Genomic DNA, 17,689 nt, shown 5'->3' on the forward strand with positions numbered 1-17,689 from the left:
ACTTATGAACGCGTGCCTGACAAACACTTCCGTTCTACATGAAAGCAAGCTTGAATGGATATCTCTTAGCCTCCTGATCTACAATCAGGGTCTTCGTGGTATAGGCTAGAATTATTGGCGGCCATTCTTGAGATCCGAAAAGTCTAAACCTTGTCTATGGTATTTCGAGTAGGATTTGGGAAGGGATGGCTGTGACGAACTTCAAACTCGCGAGTGCTGGGCGTAGCGACAGACGCAAAAGGATTACTGAATCCTATTCCAGTATGATCGAGAACCGACAGATGATTAGCCGTGCGGTGACAGCGCATTTTGGACCATTTTCACTGAGAGGACGGGAAGTAGCCATTGACAATGGTGATGTCCTACATAAAGCTTGCCATGGAAAGGAGTATGAAGGATTGGATGAAGACAGTAGGAAAGCAGAGGTTCAGAAGGAACAAAAGCATCTCCATACGCTTATCTGAAATTCTCACCAATGAATTACATAAATATTTCTATCCTATTTTATATTTTAATTATATTTTAATTATCAATTCACCATAACCATTTGAAATCCGCCTGAATGAGATTTATAAGGTGACCATAGATTGCTTTAAGCCGACAATCTCCATGGGATCGACCCTTACTCACGTAAGGTTTATTACTTGGACGACCCAGTGCACTTGCTGGTTAGTTGTGTGAAGTTGTGAAGAAGAATTAAGATTATGAATGTGCGTATTAAGTTTTCAGCGCCATTACCAAAGAATGAATGATCACGATTTTGCATACCAAGTTTTTGGCGCCGTTGCCGGGGAGGGAACGAACAACAATTTCGCATTTGTTTCCGGCAACAACAATGCCAAGTTTTTGGTCCGGCAACAACACCAAGTTTTTGGCGCCGTTGCCGGGGATTGTTCGAGTTTGGACAACTGACAGTTCATCTTGTTGCTCAGATTAGGTAATTTTATTTTAATTTTAAGCTTTTTATTTTTATTTTTATTTCTATTTTCGAAAAATTTTCAAAAAAAATATTTCTATAAAATAAATAAATTATTCTATGGCTTCAAAATTTTTAAGAATGAATTCTAGAGTTTCATGAGATATGTTGAAGCCTGGCTAGCTGTTAAGCCATGTCTAATCTTTTGGACCGAGGTTTTAACTATCTTGAGAAGAGCTTTTTTGTCTTTCTCAGCAATTTAGCTTTTGTATGTAATGATCTGCTAAAGCTTGGCTGGCCATTGGCCATGTCTAGTATTTTGGACCGGAGCTTTCACTGAAAGCTTGGCTGGCTAGTAAGCCATGTCTAATTCCTGGACTGGAGCTTTAGACTAACATTGCATGATTCCTGGAATTCTCATTAGAAATTTTGAAATCCTTATTTTTCTTTTTCCAATTAATTTTCGAAAAATCCAAAAAAATTAATAAAATCATAAAAACCAAAAAAAAAAAAATTTGATGTTTCTTGTTTGAGTCTTGTGTCAATTTTTGAGTTTGGTGTCAATTGCATGTTTTTAAAAATTGTGCATTTTTCGAAAACTCATGCATTATGTTCTTCATGATCTTCAAAGTTGTTCTTGATGATCTTCTTTGTTTGATCTTTACATTTTTATGTTTTGTGTCTTTTCTTGTTTTTCATATGCATTTTCAATTTGTTAGTGTCTAAAGTTTGAAAATTTCTAAGTTTGGTGTCTTGCATGTTTTTCTTTTCTTAAAAATTTTCAAAAATAAGTTCTTGGTGTTCATCTTGACATTCAAAGTGTTCTTGGTGTTCATCTTGACATTCAAAGTGTTCTTGCATGCATCATGTGTTTTGATTTATAATTTTCATGTTTTGAGTCTTTTGATTGTTTTTCTCTTTCTTCATTAAAAATTCAAAAATCAAAAAAATATCTTTCCCTTATTTTCTCATAAATTTTCGAAAATTTGACTTGACTTTTTCAAAACTTTTTAAAATTTAGTTGTTTCTTATGAGTCAAATCAAATTTTCAATTTAAAAATTCTATCTTTTTCATTTTTTCTTTCATAATTTCAAAATTTTCAAAATTTATTTTCAAAATCTTTTTCTTATTTCTATTTCATATTTTTGAAATTAATGCTAACAATTAATGTGATTGATTCAAAAATTTTAAGTTTGTTACTTGCCTAGTAAGAAAGGTTCAATCTTTAAATCTTAAAATCATATCTTTTTTGTTTCTTGTTAGTCAAGTAATCAACTTTAATTTTTAAAATCAAATATTTTTAAATTTCTTTTTCAAATCTTTTTCAAAATAAATTTCAATCACATCTTCTTCAAAATCAATTTCAAAATCTTTTCTAACTTCTTATCTTTTCAAAATTGATTTTCAAATCTTTTTCAATTAATCTTATCTTTTTGTTTGATTCTTATCTTTTTCAAAACTACCTAACTAATTTTCTCTCTCTAATTTTCGAAAATCACTAACCTCTTTTTCAAAATTTCTTTTCATTAACTAATTATTTTAAATTTTAATCTTAATTTTATTCCTTTTCATATTTTCGAATTTTAACTTTAATTTTAAATTAAAAACAAAAACAAAAACAAAAATATTCTTATTTTATTTTATTTAATTTTTGAATTCTTCTCTCTCTCACCACCTTCTATTTATTTATTTATCTACTAACACTTCTCTTCTACTCAAAATTTCGAACCCTCTCCCTCTTTCTGTGTTCAAATTCTTTTTCTTCTCTTCTACTCACATAAAGGAACCTCTCTACTGTGACAAAGAGGATCCCTATTATTTTCTGTTCCCTTCTTTTTCATATGAGCAGGAGCAAGGACAAGAACATTCTTGTTGAAGCAGATCCTGAACCTGAAAGGACTCTGAAGAAGAAACTAAGAGAAGCTAAAATACAACAATCCAGAGAAAACCTTACAGAGAATCTTGAAAAAGAAGTAATGGCCGAACCCAACAACAATGAAAGGAAGATGCTTGGTGACTTTACTGCACCAAATTCCAATTTATATGGAAGAAGCATCTCAATCCCTGCCATTGGAGCAAACAATTTTGAGCTAAAGCCTCAATTAGTTTCTCTGATGCAACAGAATTGCAAGTTTCATGGACTTCCATCAGAAGATCCTTTTCAGTTCTTAACTGAATTCTTGCAGATCTGTGATACTGTTAAGACCAATGGGGTTGATCCCGAGGTCTACAGGCTTATACTTTTCCTGTTTGCTGTAAGAGACAGAGCTAGAATATGGTTGGACTCTCAACCTAAGAATAGCCTGAACTCTTGGGATAAGCTGGTCACGGCTTTCTTAGCCAAGTTCTTTCCTCCTCAAAAGCTTAGCAAGCTTAGAGTGGATGTTCAAACCTTCAAATAGAAAGAAGGTGAATCCTTCTATGAAGCTTGGGAGAGATACAAGCAACTGACCAAAAAGTGTCCTTTTGACATGCTTTCAGAATGGACCATCCTGGATATATTCTATGATGGTCTGTCTGAATTATCAAAGATGTCATTGGACTATTCTGCAAGTGGATCCATTCACCTAAAGAAAATGCCTGCAGAAGCTCAGGAACTCATTGACATGGTTGCAAATAACCAGTTCATGTACACTTCTGAAAGGAATCCTGTGAGTAATGGGATGCCTCAGAGGAAGGGAGTTCTTGAAATTGATACTCTGAATGCCATATTGGCTCAGAATAAAATATTGACTTAGCAAGTCAATATGATTTCTCAGAGTCTGAATGGATTGCAAGTTGCATCCAACAGTACTCAAGAGGCATCTTCTGAAGAAGAAGCTTATGATCCTGAGAACCCTGCAATAGCAGAGGTGAATTACATGGGGGAACCCTATATAAATACCTATAATCCCTTATGGAGAAATCATCCAAATTTCTCATGGAAGGATCAACAAAAGCCTCAACAAGGCTTTAATAATGGTGGAAGAAACAGGTTTCGCAATAGCAAGCCTTTTTCATCATCCACTCAGCAACAGACAGAGAATTCTGAGCAAAATCCATCTAGCTTAGCAAATATAGTCTCTGATCTATCTAAGGCCACTTTAAGTTTCATGAATAAAACAAGGTCCTCCATTAGAAATTTGGAGGCACAAGTGGGCCAGCTGAGTAAAAGAGTCACTGAAACCCCTCCTAGTACTCTCCCAAGCAATACAGAAGAGAATCCAAAAAGAGAGTGCAAGGCCATTACCTTACTTGGTGTGGCCGAACCCAAAGAGGAGGAGGAGGACGTGAATCCTAGTGAGGAAGACCTCCTGGGACGTTCACTGACCAATAAGGAGTTTTCTTTTGAGGAACCAAAGGAATCTGAGGCTTATTTAGAGACCATAGAGATTCCATTGAACCTCCTTTTACCATTCATGAGCTCTGATGACTATTCATCTTCTGAAGAAGATGAAGACATTGCTGAAGAGCAAGTTGCTCAATATTTAGGAGCAATCATGAAGCTGAATGCCAAATTATTTGGTAATGAGACTTGGGAGGATGAACCTCCATTGCTCATCAAGGAACTAAATGCCTTGGTTCAGCAAACTCTACCTCAAAAGAAACAGGATCCTGGTAAATTCCTAATCCCTGTAACATAGGCACCATGACCTTTGAGAAGGCTCTATATGACCTGGGGTCAGGAATAAACTTAATGCCACTCTCTGTAATGGAGAAACTTAGGATCTTTGAGGTGCAAGCTACCAGAATCTCATTAGAGATGGCAGACAACTCAAGAAAACAGGCTTATAGACTAGTAGAGGACGTGCTAGTAAAGGTTGAAGGCCTTTACATCCCTGTTGATTTAATAATCCTAGACACTGGGAAGGATGGGGATGACTCCATCATCCTTGGAAGATCCTTCCTAGCCACAGCAAGAGCTGTGATTGATGTGGACAGAGGAGAATTGGTCCTTCAACTGAATGAGGACAACCTTGTGTTTAAAACTCAAGGATCTCCTTCTGTAACCATGGAGAGTAAGCATGAAAAGCTTCTCTCACTGCAGAGTCAACCAAAGCCCCCACAGTCAAACTTTAAGTTTGGTATTGGGAGGCCACAACCAAACTCTAAGTTTGGTGTTGAACCCCCACATTCAAATTCTAAGTTTGGTGTTGGGAGGTCCCAACAATGCTCTGAATATCTGTGAGGCTCCATAAGAGCTCACTGTCAAGCTATTGACTTTAAAGAAGCGCTTGTTAGGAGGCAACCCAATGTTATTTAATTATATCTATTTATTTTCTATTGTTATTTTATGTTTTTTTTAGGTTGATGATCATGTGGAGTCACAAAAACTACTGAAAAATAAAAAACAGAATAAAAAACAGCATAAAAAATAGCTCACCCTGTAGGAAGAGCTTACTGGCGTTTAAACGCCAGTAAGAAGCATCAAACTGGCGTTTAACGCCAGAAAGAAGCATCAAGCTGGCGTTAAATGCCAGAAACAAGTACCAGATTGGCGTTTAATACCAGAACAAAGCATGGAAGTGGCGTTAAACGCCAGAAACAGGCTACATTTGGGCGTTTAATGCCAAAAACAGGCAGCAGTCTGGCGTTAAACGCCAGTATTGCATACAAAGGGCATTTTGCATGCCTAATTAGAGTAGGGATGCTAAATTCTTGACCCCTCAGGATCTGTAGACCTCACAGGATCCCCACCTACCCTAACTCTCTCTCTTCACACCTTTTCATAACCCTCTTCCCTAAATACCCTTCACCAATTACCTCAATCACTCTTCCCCATCACCTCTTAGCCACTCACATCCCTCCACTCTTCCCCATAAACCCCACCTACCTCCAAAATTCAAACTCTTTTCCCTCCTAAACCCAACCCTAATGGCCAAACCCTAAACCTCCCCCACTCTCCTATATAAACCCCTCATTCTTTCTTCTTTTTTACCTAACACAACCCTTTCTTCTTCCCCTTGGCCGAATACACACATCTCTCCTTCTCCTCTATTTTTCTTCCTTTTCTCCTTCTTTCTTTCTTCTTTTGCTCGAGGACGAGCAAACATTTTAAGTTTGGTGTGGTAAAAGTATTGGTTTTTGTTTTTCCATAACCATTAATGGCACCTAAGGCCAGAGAAACCTCAAGAAAGAGGAAAGGGAAGGCAATTACTTCCACCTCTGAGTCATGGGAGATGGAGAGATTCATCTCAAAGGTCCATCAAGACCACTTCTATGAAGTTTTGGCCAAGAAGAAAGTGATCCCTGAGGTTCCTTTCAAGCTCAAAAAGAGCGAATATCCAGAGATCCGACAAGAGATTAGAAGAAGAGGATGGGAAGTTCTCTCTAATCATATTCAACAAGTCGGGATCTTAATGGTTCAAGAGTTCTATGCAAATGCATGGATTACTAGGAACCATGATCAAAGTGTGAACCCGAATCCAAAGAATTGGCTTACCATGGTTCGGGGAAAATACTTAGATTTCAGTCTGGAAAATGTAAAGTTGGCGTTCAACTTGCCAATGATGCAAGAAAACGTACGCCCCTACACTAGAAGGGTCAACTTTGATCAAAGGTTGGACCAAGTCCTCATGGACATATGTGTGGAAGGAGCTTAATGGAAAGTTGACTCAAGAGGCAAGCCGGTTCAATTGAGAAGACCGGACCTTAAGCCTGTAGCTAGAGGATGGTTGGAGTTCATCCAACGCTCAATTATTCCTACTAGCAACCGGTCTGAAGTTACTGTAGACCGGGCCATCATGGTCCATAGTATCATGATTGGGGAGGAAGTGGAAGTTCATGAGATTATACCTCAAGAACTCTATAAGGTGGCTAACAAGTCTTCCACTTTGGCAAGGTTAGCCTTTCCTCACCTTATTTACCACCTCTGCAATTCGGCTGGAATTGACATAGAGGGAGACATCCTCATTGATGAGGACAAGCCCATCACTAAGAAAAATATGGAACAAACAAGAGATCATGGACCTCAACAAGAGCATGAGGAAATTCCTCACCATGAAATCCCTGAGATGCCTCAAGGGATGCACTTCCCTCCACAAAACTATTGGGAGCAAATCAACACTTCCCTAGGAGAATTAAGTTCCAACATGGGACAACTAAGGATGGAGCACCAAGAGCACTCCATCATCCTCCATGAGATTAGAGAAGATCAAAGAGCTATGAGGGAGGAGCAACAAAGACAAGGAAGAGACATAGAGGAGCTCAAGAGTACCATTGGTTCTTCAAGAAGAGGAAGATGCCACCCTCACTAAGGTGGACCCGTTCCTTAATCTCCTTGTTCTTATTTTCCTGTTTTTCGTTTACTATGCTTCATGTTTATTTATGTTTGTGTCTTTATTACATGATCATTAGTGTTTAAGTATCTATGTCTTAAAGCTATGAATGTCCTATGAATCCATCACCTCTCTTAATTGAAAACTGTTCTAAAAACAAAAGAACAAGAAGTACATGGTTTTGAATTCATCCTTGAAACTAGTTTAATTATTTTGATGTGGTGACAATACTTTTTGTTTTCTGAATGAATTCTTGAACAGTGCATATGTCTTTTGATATTGTGGTTTATGAATGTTAAATATGTTGGCTCTTGAAAGAATGATGAAAAAGGAGAAATGTTATTGATAATTTGAAAAATCATAAAATTGATTCTTGAAGCAAGAAAAAGCAGTGAATACAAAAGCTTGCGAAGAAAAAAAGAGAAGAGAAAAGAAAAATGGCGAAAAAAAATAAAAAAAAAGAAAAAGCAAGCAGAAAAAGCCAGAAGCTCTTTAAACCAAAAGGCAAGAGCAAAAAGCCAATAACCCTTTATACCAAAGGGCAAGGGTAATAAAAAGGATCCAAGGCTTTGAGCATCAGTGGATAGGAGGGCCTAAAGGAATAAAATCCTGGCCTAAGCGGCTAAACCAAGTTGTCCCTAACCATGTGCTTGTGGCGTGAAGGTGTCAAGTGAAAACTTGAGACTGAGTGGTTAAAGTCAAGGTCCAAAGCAAAAAAAGAGTGTGCTTAAGAACTCTGGACACCTCTAATTGGGGACTTTAGCAAAGCTGAGTCACAATCTGAAAATGTTCACCCAGTTATGTGTCTGTGGCATGTATGTATCCAGTGGTAATACTGGAAAACAGAGTGCTTAGGGCCACGGCCAAGACTCATAAAGTAGCTGTGTTCAAGAATCAACATACTGAACTAGGAGAATCAATAACACTATCTAAAATATAAGTTCCTATAGATGCTAATCATTCTGAACTTCAATGGATAAAGTGAGATACCAAAACTATTCAAGAGGCAAAAAGCTACTAGTCCCGCTCATCTGATTGGAGCTAAGTTTAATTGATATTTTGGAATTTATAGTATATTCTCTTCTTTTTATCCTATTTGATTTTTAGTTTCTTGGGGACAAGCAACAATTTAAGTTTGATGTTGTGATGAGCGGATAATTTATACGCTTTTTGGCATTGTTTTTATGTAGTTTTTAGTATGATTTAGTTAGTTTCTAATACATTTTTATTAGTTTTTAAATAAAAATCACATTTCTCGACTTTACTATGAGTTTGTGTGTTTTTCTGTGATTTCAGGTAATTTCTGGCTGAAATTGAGGGACTTGAGCAAAAATCAGATTCAGAGGTTGAAGAAGGATTGCAGATGCTGTTGGATTCTGACCTCCCTGCACTCAAAGTGAATTTTTTGGAGTTAAAGGAGTCCCAATGGCGCGGTCTCAATTGCATTGGAAAGTAGACATCCAGGGCTTTCCAGCAATATATAATAGTCCATACTTTACCCGAGTTTAGACGATGCAAAATGGCGTTCAATGCCAGCTCTCTGCCCTATTCTGGAGTTAAACGCCAGAAACAGGTTGCAAAGCAGAGTTAAACGCCAGAAACAGGTTACAAACAGGCGTTTAACTCCAAGGAAGACCTCTACACATGAAAGCTTCAATGCTCAGCCCAAGAACACACCAAGTGGGCCCGGAAGTGGATTTCTGCATCAATTACTTATTTCTGTAACCCTAGTAACTAGTTTAGTATAAATAGAACTTTTTACTAGGGGAATCGGGGGATCTTTTGATCATTTTTAGATCTTTAGACCTCCATGGGAGGCTGGCCACTCGGCCATGTCTACCCTATTTTCACTTATGTATTTTCAACGGTAGAGTTTCTACACACCATAGATTAAGCTGTGGAGCTCTGTTGTTCCTCATGAATTAATGCAAAGTACTATTGTTTTTCTATTCAATTCAAGCCTATTTCTTTTCTAAGATATTCATTCACACACAAGAACATGATGAATGTGATGATTATGTGACGCTTATCACCATTCTCACTTATGAACGCGTGCCTGACAAACACTTCCGTTCTACATGAAAGCAAGCTTGAATGCATATCTCTTAGCCTTCTGATCTACGATCAGGGTCTTCGTGGTATAGGCTAGAATTATTGGCGGCCATTCTTGAGATCCGGAAAGTCTAAACTTTGTCTGTGGTATTCCGAGTAGGATCTGGGAAGGGATGGCTATGACGAACTTCAAACTCGCAAGTGTTGGGCGTAGTGACAGACGCAAAAGAATTACTGAATCATATTCCAGTATGATCGAGAACCGACAGATTATTAGCCGTGCAGTGACAACGCATTTTGGACCATTTTCACTGAGAGGATGGGAAGTAGCCATTGACAACGGTGATGCCCTACATAAAGCTTGTCTTGGAAAGGAGTATGAAGGATTGGATGAAGACAGTAGGAAAGCAGAGGTTCAGAAGGAACAAAAGCATCTCCATACGCTTATCTGAAATTCTCACCAATGAATTACATAAGTATTTCTATCCTATTTTATATTTTAATTATCAATTCACCATAACCATTTGAAATCCGCCTGAATGAGATTTACAAGGTGACCATAGATTGCTTCAAGCGGACAATCTCCGTGGGATCGACCCTTACTCACGTAAGGTTTATTACTTGGACGACCCAGTGCACTTGCTGGTTAGTTGTGCGAAGTTGTGAAGAAGAATTAAGATTATGAACGTGCGTATTAAGTTTTTAGCGCCGTTACCAAGGAATGAACGATCACGATTTTGCATACCAAAAGACTAAGGCATTTCATCATCACCATATCCGAAAGAAGGATTTTCAAGAAGGTGAGAAGTTCTCCTCTACAACTCGAGGCTCAGATTCATGCCTGGGAAGCTCCGTTCAAGATGAGAAGGACCCTTCAGAGTAAATGAGGTAAAGCCCTATGGTGTAGTAGAATTATTTGACCCTCAAAGTGAGACAACTTTGAAGGTGAATGGACACAGAGTGAAGAAGTACCATGGCTACAAATTACCAAGGGAAGTTGAGGTGTTTCTGCTTGAGGATGCACTAAAAGGAGAGGAAGCTTAAGCGCATGATCGTCCAACTTAAGGACGTTAAAGAAAAGTGCTTGGTGGGAGACACCCCACTATGATAAGATCTTTCTTGTGTATACTTTCTTGCTTCTAGCTTTAGATTCTTGTGAATTTTGTGATTTCTTGGTGTTGTTGAGTTTGCTTAGGTAGGTTAGCTTTTGTTGATTTTGTTGAATTGTTAGGATATTCATGTAGATTTCATCAATCTTGGTATGGATAAATTGATAAGGTTAGAGAAAATGTTTTATTTTGAGTAAGTGCATGAATTTGTGAGTGTTTTCTTGACTACCTAGCTTGACTGCCTGCCAAGAATGTGTTTAAACTGCTTTTTTGCATGTTGTAAAAAAAAAGGGGGGGGGGGGCATCCACGCGCAAGCGTGCCTCACGCGTACGCGTGGATGCATTTTTCGCAGCCCATAGTACTAGAACCCGAGAGTTGTGCCTCCAGTGTGCCCACTTTGTTCTTGGGGCACAACCATGACCCACGCGCAAGCGTGCCTGGCGCCTATGCGCCCCCTACAAATTCGCAAACCCCATGCATAGGCGACGCGTACGCGTCGGCTGCAAATTTTGGCCACTCTGGTACAAAACTCCAGAGAGTTATGCCCCCTTTATGCCAAAACTGTGCCAGGCAACCCACGCGTAAGCGTGGGCGACGCGTACGCGTCATTCGCCAATTTAAAATCCACGCATGAGCGTGATAGACGCGTACACGTCGATTCTGCTGCACGCCACTTCCGGGCCAAAAACCAGAGAGTTATGCCTGCTCTGTGCCCACTTCGTGACTGGACACAACCCCACCCACGCGTGCGCGTCACCTGACGCATACGCGTCCCTTCGCTTCCTTGCAACCCATGCGTACGCGTGGGAGACGCTTACGCGTCGCCTTCAATTACGCGTGGCGTGCGCGCACGCGTCACAACCTGGACGCAAGTAATGAACATGCGCGTCCTATTTCATCTTTTGTTTTCAACTCCCTTCTTCCACTCTCATTCTTCCATCCATTCTCTTCCTCCATCTTCCCCCATCACCTTATTACCTTATCTCCGGCCACCGCCGCTCTGCCGGCGACCACCACCACCTCTGGTGGGCCCATACTTTCTCTCTCCTCTTTTTCTCTTTACTCTTATTCCATCTCTTTTACCCACACTCCATCTTGCTCTTCTTCTTCTCAAGGTTCATCCCTACTCTTTCTTTTTGTCTCCTATTCTACATTTTCCCTCTCTTAGTAGTTGCATTTAATTTTTCTTTCTCTCTTCTTAGTTGCATTTTTCTTGATTAGTTCTTGCTTGGTTGCTTTCTTTCTTTTCATATTTGCATGGGTGTTTAACTTTGGATTTCTCTTGCTTTGATGGATCATTTTTATGTTTCTTGATTCCTTTATGACTATGTGGTGTGTGTAGTTGATTGGTATTTCTTTTGGGATTTTACATGGTTGATTTCTTCATAATTGTCCATTGTTTGAATATTGCACGCCAAATGTTTGATGAAAGGCACATACACCATTTTAGTTCAATTTTGACCTTGTGCTTTTAACTTGGTGCCTCTTCTTCATACACTTACCTTTCTTTGTGTGTGTTGAGCCTATTTTGCTTCATGTTTACTATTCTTATGCTCATTCCCATTACTTGCTTCCATATTAGTGTTGATGCTTGAGTTTATCCTTCTCATGCCTTTTGCATGCTTTACTCACTCTTGCATCACATGCTAAGTGTTATGACACTTGATTCTGTTAGTGTCTTAATCGCATGTTGCAGCTGTCATGTCCTCAAGACGCACCATTCCGTTCATACTTTTCACTTGCATGTTATTTTTCTAAATGTTGATTATTTGGGTTTAATGTTCTCCCCTCCCTTCCCTTTTTAGGATGGCCACCAAGAAATGCAAGGAGAAGGCATCGAAGAAACCAGCCATAAAAAGGGAACCCTAAACCTCAACATCCAAGGCACGTCCCAGTTTGGGCGCTAAGCCCCTCTCAAAGAAGGCGAAGGAAAACGTTCATGTTGACGAACAAGAGAAGAGCGAACCGGCAAGGGACCCCACAAGGTTCCCTAACCGTTACTGTGAGCTCATGTTTTCCGCCATAGTTGAGAGGAACTATCATTCCGAGCACCTACTTGCTCCCCGGGACCACATTGCTCCATGTGTGCTACCCCGCGTTGAGCAGAGAGGATGGGGGTTTCTATTGCGCAAACCATAGGAGACGAACCTCTTGTGGGTGGTGGAATTCTACACCAATTACCACACTCCGTCTCTTCAGTCGGTCTACGTGCGCCGGAAGCAAGTCCCAATTTCAGAAGAGGCTATTCAGCGAGTGCTTCATATTCCGCCGGTACCGGAGGATATGGATGGTTACCAAGAGGTCCTACGTCAGCGGCTTGAATTTGGGTTTGATTGGGACTCGATCCTTCGAGTCATTGCCGAACCAGAGGCATTTTGGACCCAAGGAAGACTCAGGATGTGGCCTAAGTGCATTGACGCCCGCCACCTTACTGTGGAGGCCCGCGCATGGGCCCAGATCTTATCTCATTACGTGCTTCCGAGCACCCATAAGTCATCCTTCACAGCGGAACTCGCCCTCCTTGTTTGGTGCATTCTCACGGAGAAGCCGGTCAGCATCCCTCTCCTCATTCGACAAGCGATGGGTCGAGTCCATGCCAAGGGTAATCTACCGGTTCTTGCTTTGGTATCAGATTTAGTTGCCGGTGTTGGTGTCCCTTGTGAGGCTAAGGACATGAAAGCCATAATTCTGACAAAGGGCCATGTTGTCCCGAGCGGAAGATATCTTCAGCCTCCCATGGACACCACGAGCTATGACAAAGCCCCTCATTCCGCCATTCCTACCCCTTCGTCCGCACCACCAAAGTCAACCCATCAATTGCTTGTAGAGCTTTATGAGAAGATAAATCGCTATGAGAGGCGTAACAAATGCCGATTCGCTTACATGAAGAAACTGTGGGGTTGTGTCAGTGATGAGACACAGAAGTTGGTGAATTAAAAATTATTAAAATAGTTACATTACAAGTATAGTTCTTAACTCATCGAAAATTTGCCTATCAATTTAGAAATATGTCACAGAGAGTTTAAATTAAAAATTACTGGGAGTTTAAGTCCCAGGTCGTCTCCCAACGAGTTGCAAAAAAGTGTGCTATTTTATTAATCAGATGTTCCAAGAAGTTGAGTTAAGTAGGTGGAAAATTAAATTGAGAAAATTCAAATAATATGAATAAAAGCCTTGACTGTGAGTTGATTAGTTGGAATCTCTATCATTGATGGGATGATTTCAAGATTAATTTATAATTAATAGTTGTTCTATTTAGTTATCCTTTACTAGGTAAAGGAAAGTCAAACAATGCTAGATCTGTTCACGAGTTGCAACCCACTTAGTTCAAAGGGATTGGTGTTAGTGATTAGATAACAATCCAATAGTTAACCCAATTACAATTTTTCTTTCAATCCTTCCAACTCAAGAGTTCCTTTCAATCAACTCCCTATCAAGTGAGGGAACTACTCACTCATTGTAAATAAAAAATCCATAACACATGAAAGGGAATTAAAAGAAGACATGATTATTGGAATGGAAAATAAATTAAAATGGAAGAAATAATCCTTGTACTAAATAATCATGAAAGTATTCAAATGACAAAATTGAACAAAGCAAAGAACATGGAAGAATAAAACCAAGTTAAGAGAACGAACTAGAATGACGAAATCTTGATGAGGAAATAACTCTTCTCAATGTTCCAATGCTAAGACCAATTGAAAATTAAAATTCTAAATCCTAGAGAGAAAAACCTAGAGGAGTAAAACTAGATCTAAAAAAACTCCCCAAACTATGTAGAATGAATGTTGTTCTTTTTTTTTCTGCATATTCTCTGGCTCTGGTCTGCTGTTCCGGGCCAAAAACTGGGTCGAAATAAGGTCCAAAATCGCCCCCAGCAAATTCTGCAGATTATGCAGATCGCACATGTCACGCGATCGCGTCATCTATGCGGACGCGTCATTCGTGCTTTTCCTTGCCACGCGTTCGCGTCGTCCACGCTACCACGTCGCTTGAGCTTTTCCAATCCGTGCGGCCGTTTGAGCCAGCGGCCGCATCACTGCGATTTGCTCTCCTTCGCGCGGTCGCGTGAGCCATGCGACCGCGTCACTTCTCGCTGGTTACCTCCTCAAATTCTTGTGTTCCTTCCATTTTTGCTAGCTTCCTTTCCAATCTCCAACTCATTCATGCCCTATAAAGTCTGAAACACTCAACACACAGATCACGGCATCGAATGGAATAAAAGAGAATTAAAAATACATAATTAAAGTCTCTAGGAAGCAGTTTTCAAACATGTTATAAATTCAGGAAGGAATTATAATTTCATGTTAATTCAATGAATAAGTGGGTAAGGATCATGATAAAACCACACAATTAAGCACAATATAAACCATAAAATAGTGGTTTATCAACCTCCCCACACTTAAACATTAGCATGTCCTCATGCTTAATTGAAGGAGATAAGGAGATAAGTATGAACATGTAGAAACTCATGAAATGCAATGCAAGCCTATAAATAAATACAACTATATGATTCTTGCCCACTTGATCAAAAGTAAATAAGCTCTTCAAAACAATTACAAATCAAATTCCACTAATTCTATCATTATACAATAAAACAGATAAAAGTGCAAGAAGATAGCTCATGAAAGCAGGGAACATGAAAATTCAAGCATTGAACCCTCACTGATAATGTATGTACGCTCTAATCTCTAGTGTATAGGGTAATCACTCTATCCTTATCTAATCATGCTTTCTAACTTTTGTTCTTCTCCTAACCAATCAACAACAGTTAATATACCAATGCAAACATCATGAGGTCTTTTTAAGGTTGTAATGGGGCTAAGGTACAGGTATGGGTATACATTTGGTCAAGTGAGCTAATAAATTGAATCTTTAATTAACCCAAGCTTCAACCCAACCTATATATTTTTAATGTAATCTTAAAGTTCATACTTAGCTACCCAGAATTCCCTTTTTCTATCCATACTCATGTATCAACTTCTTATTTGATTCTATCATATGTGCATTGATCTTTGAATTCTGAATTTAACATTGGGATAATTTTTGTCCCCTTATTTATTTATATAATTTTTTTGACATTAAAATAAATATAGCTTATCAATGCACATAGATTTTTAATTCTTATAGCTTCACATGAGTAGGTATCCAAATTCCCATTAAATTCTCATGACACATTCCCTTAACAACTTTTGTTCCCACAATTTTCCATGCTTAACTAGCACACACAATTCTATCTCAAGCTAACCAAAGATTCAATTTGGGATATACAATTGTTTTTCAGCTTAAGGTTAGTAATGTGGTAAAATATAGAACAAATGGGATTTAAAGGCTCAAAGTGGTTAACAAAGGTAATTAAAAAGGGTAGACTTAATTTGGATAAGTGAGTTTAAACAAATAATGGCCTCAATCATGTGCAAGCATGAAAATATAATAAATATTAGACATATAAGATAAAACAAAATATAGATTACAATCATAGAGAAGTAAACACACAAGAATGAAATAATTATGGTTAAATAATGTAACCATACATAAAGGCTCAAATATTTCACAGGTTGTGTGTTCTTTAGCTCAAATGTCATGTTCCAAATACAACTCAAGCAAATTTATCATAAAAATTTTGAAAAATTAGTGAAATTTTGTTCAAAAGATAGAGTCTTAAAAGAAACTTATTGTCTTTTCAATCAAGTAGAACATGCATGCAACTATCCTAACCTATGCAATTTATTCTATTCTATAAAAGAAAGAAAATCTAACTAAAATATCCTAATTATTGGTGCTAGAGAAGAGAAATTACCTCCGGAAGTCAGGTATTGACCGACCTCCCCACACTTAGGGCTTTGCACCGTCCTCGGTGCCTTCTGTCAGGAACAGGGGTGGGCTGGTAGCAGTATCTCCACAATCGGGACCGTCATGGCTCCCTGTGCTGGTAAAAGAAGTGGAGTCCGGGGTATCCGAGTCCTTGAAGTGTCCTTTGAGTAGCTCCTTGAGGTGTTTGAATCGGCACTCATTACGGCGCTCTCTCGTCTTTGCTTTCTGTTCTTGCCGATCCAACCTTTCGATTATCTGCTGGAGCAATTCATCAGTTGTAGGTGCTTGTGTGGTTGAATAAGGATTATCTTCAACTGGAGTAGTAGGAAGGTTTGTAGTGGCTGTTGGGAGTCTGAGGTATTTCCCGTTAGGGACATACTGATCATCCCGTGGAAGCACGGCTTTGGTGTCCCCAGCTTTGTAGGAGACTCTGGCTGCTGAGACAAGATCTGAGATCAAGGCGGGGAAAGGTAAGTTGCCCGCAATTTGTACGTGTCCTATAGCATTCCGGATATGTCTTGAGAGATGTAGAGGTTGGTCTGTAAGGATGCACCATAGTAAAACAGCCATGTCCGCAGTGAAGGAGGACTCATGAGTGCTCGAAAATACGTAATGGGACATGATCTGTGCCCATACGCGAGCCTCCAAGGTAAGTGCTGAGGCCAAGATTCTCTTAGGGCGGGTACGGTGGTATCTGTAGATCCAACGGCTGCCAGGTAAGGCGATAACTCCGAGAACGGAGTCCCAGTCAAATTGGTACCTCTGGCTCTTAAGTGCGGCTTCTTGGAAGGCGTCCATTACTTCTGGAATAGGGGAAGACTCAGAGCTTGTTGAATGGCCTCTTCTGTGATGGGGACTTGCTTCTGCCGGACATAAACAGACTGCAGAGTTGGCATGTAGAAGTTAGAGTAGAACTCAACTACCTAAGAAAGATTGACCTGCCTTGGCTGTCTCCGTAGGAAACCCCATTATCGTCGTTCAATTTGCGGCTCAACAAAGGAAGCAATATTGGACGGGAGGATAAGAAGGTATTCATTGTTATAGTTTCTTTCTGCCAGGATAGGGAACATCTGCTCACAGTAGCGATTGGGAAATCGCGCAGTGTCCTTTGCTGGAAAGGCTTTCTCCTTCTCATCAACCTTTATTATCATCTTAACTCTTTTTGTTGAGGGCTTGACTGCGGTTGAAGAAGGCTCTGCCACTAATGCTCTTTTAGTGCCTCTTCTTGCTGGGGGTTTAGGAGTCGCTTTCTCCTTTCCTTTCTTGGTGGCCATCCTGAAAAGAGAGGAGAAAGTAAATTAAATTCAAATAGATATATAGCAAGGAAGAGAACGGAAGAGTGGTGATGGGTGCACATTAGGATGTAGATGACATTAACACATGCTCTCGAGTACATGTGAAAAGCCAACAATGGAAAATAGCTAGTGCATAGAAAGACAAGTGACTGCAAGGTGTTTATTGGCATGCCGGCAAAGGGCATGAGTAGCATAGACCAAGCAATACTTTGTAACAAACCATCACGTTTGTATTGACAATTAA

The 17,689-nt window shown here is 39.5% G+C and overlaps 1 non-coding gene across 1 annotated transcript; it reads right to left on the minus strand.

Annotated features, from left to right (window-relative positions):
- Positions 1–3,286: 3,286 nt before the first annotated feature.
- Positions 3,287–3,394, minus strand: LOC148576574 (small nucleolar RNA R71). The gene has a single exon (XR_015902941.1). It is a non-coding gene; the product is annotated as a small nucleolar RNA R71 (small nucleolar RNA).
- Between the last annotated feature and the right edge of the window lie 14,295 nt (positions 3,395–17,689).

Source organism: Arachis ipaensis, chromosome B1 (genome assembly GCF_059453495.1).
Source record: "Arachis ipaensis isolate K30076 ecotype BB chromosome B1, ASM5945349v1, whole genome shotgun sequence".
In the NCBI taxonomy this organism is placed as follows: domain Eukaryota; kingdom Viridiplantae; phylum Streptophyta; class Magnoliopsida; order Fabales; family Fabaceae; genus Arachis; species Arachis ipaensis.